At 40.8% G+C, this 2,443-nt stretch overlaps 1 non-coding gene across 1 annotated transcript; it reads left to right on the forward strand.

The window, feature by feature from the left end:
- The first annotated feature begins 230 nt into the window (after positions 1-230).
- Positions 231-337, forward strand: LOC130734828 (small nucleolar RNA R71). The gene has a single exon (XR_009018168.1). It is a non-coding gene; the product is annotated as a small nucleolar RNA R71 (small nucleolar RNA).
- The last annotated feature ends 2,106 nt before the right edge of the window (positions 338-2,443 follow it).

The following is a 2,443-nucleotide window of genomic DNA, read 5'->3' on the forward strand; positions in this document are numbered from 1 at the left end:
GTTGCTTGTTGGAGGCCAAGAGCTTGTCAAAAGCTTCAACTTCAAACGTACTCCTTCGGGTTTGGCGATCATTTTCAGAGTTCGTGGCTCTCGCTGCCATCTTTTCTATTAAGTCATACCCCGCTTGTGGGGGAAGAGCATCGAACTCCCCACTTGAAGCCGCATCTAGGCCAAACCTCCAAGAGTATTGTAGACCATCATAAAACGTTGCAACCAATTCAGCTTGGGTGAGATTGTGCTGAAGGCATTTCCTCAAGAGCTTCTTGAAGCGCTCTCAAGCTTCATAGAGATTCTCTTCAGCGGTTTGCACAAAATTCATGATGTCTGTTTTCAATTTCCTCAAAAGGGCTCTTGGGAAGAACCTTGTTGTGAACTTTTCTGCCATGTCTTCCCAAGTAGTAATACTCCCTTGAGGTTGTGTATTTAGCCATTCCTCAGCTCCATCCTTCAAGAAGAACGGAAACAAAGTCACCCGGATCGCATCCGATGGAACATTGTTCACCCGGTAAGTGTTGCAATTTCGGATGAACCTCTCCATATGTCCGTGAGGATCTTCCAGCGCACCTCCACCAAATTGTCTTCGGCTCACCAAGTTGATGAATGTCGGTCTCAACTCAAAGTTTCTCACTCTCTCGGGAAAAACAATGCTCCCGGGATAATCATAACTCATGGTAGCCGAAGTGAGTTCCCGAAGAGACCGGTTGGCATTCTCAAATTCTTGTTCACGTAACCGGAGGGTGATCCCCTCTTGGTTTTTGCCTCAATACGGGCTTGCATCTCCTCCTCCGCCATTCGGCCACCCATGACGGTGTCTCCCATGAGACTTACCTAAAAGTGTGACACTAACACAAAGAAAGATTAGTAGCACCAATTCCTGACAAAGTTCAAAACAAAAATAAAACCACAAACTAAAAATTTAAACCAAAAACCACAAACAATCCCCGGCAACAGCGCCAAAAACTTGTTGGTCAATCTGCAAGTGTACTAAAACCTTCGGGTTTTAAAATATCGAACCAAACGGATTGTGAGTGAGAATTGTGGATTTAAGCCTAAATTTTGCAAGATTTGAAAGCAATAAAATTCTACAATTGATTTTGGTTGTTGGTGACAAAAGATTTGCAAAAGAGCAATATTGAAAGTGTTGAAAATAACAATTGATGGAGATGCCTTGGGTTATTGATCATCTAATCCACTCTAGTCTACCTATCCTATGCATGTGAAACCTTGATTCATTCCTTGTTGCTTTAGCCTATATACTTACTTATTGATTCCTCACATAAGCCATTCTCTCAAACTTAAAGTTAAGCTCAATTCCTTGTGTACTTAATCATTCATTTGAGGTTTTATAGCATACAAATTCATGCCAACAAAACCCAACCCTCACTTTATTCATAGTAGCAAGCATAGAAGGATCAATTCCAATTCATGTCCCTAAATCATAACAAACTTCCGTTCTTATTATAATCTAGTCTATAGCAAGAGTGCACTCAAGCTAATCATGCATAAAGGAATTGAAATACAAGGTTAAATCAAGAACTCATGCATAGAGATAGGATTTAGAAGAGTAAAGCTTCATAGAATCTCTTAAACCCAAAGCGTAAAAGAAAACTAGCCACTCATGGCTAGAGAATCCATACAAGAAATGTTAAAGAACCTGAGAAAAATCACAAGTTGGAAGCCTCTCACAAGCCCAAAGGTTCACCTCAGCTTCTAAACTTGATTCAAAATGAGTAAAATGTCTAAGTGTTCCAAAGAAAATGGCCAAACCCTTATTTATAGGCAAAAAATACGAGTCTGGGCAGTCAGGCGCCAATTCAGCACGCCTGAGCGCCAATTCAAGCTAAAAATGTGCCTCTGGAAGACAATTGGCGCCTAGGCGCCAATTAAGCATGCCTAGGCGCCAATTCCAAAAACCCTGGAAAAAGCAATTGGCGCCTACGCGCCAATGGAGTACGCCTGGGCGCTCCAAGCTCGCTGGAAAACCTTTTTAACTGCCTCTAAACTCCTCTTCAAGCCTCTTTAAGCCTCCTTTCAATTCAACAAGCTTCTTGACCTTCCTTCTCCTTCAGTTTCAAACCTGAAAACTTAATCACAAAGCCAAGGAAATATCTAGGAGCTCCAAGAGCCTATTAGCAAAGAGAACCCTCAAATAAAATAGAAAAGTCATGCAAGTCCTAAACTCACTTAAAATGCAAGAAAGGTCCTTATAAAACTACAAAATTACCAAAACAAAGTAAAAACACCAAGAAAGATAGAAATGCATGAGAATGCATGAAACACTACATGAGACTCAACAAAAAGACTCAAAACTAACAAACAAATGACCCTAAAAACACTACTAAAATAGGGTCATCGAGTGTGGAAGCAATGTTTGCTGACATTCTGAGAAGGCTTCCAGATCCCAAACCTTAGTCTCTTAGGATTTATTTTTTTCTTTTCTTTC

The sequence above is a fragment of the Lotus japonicus genome, chromosome 1, assembly GCF_012489685.1.
Source record: "Lotus japonicus ecotype B-129 chromosome 1, LjGifu_v1.2".
NCBI classification, from domain to species: Eukaryota; Viridiplantae; Streptophyta; class Magnoliopsida; order Fabales; family Fabaceae; genus Lotus; species Lotus japonicus.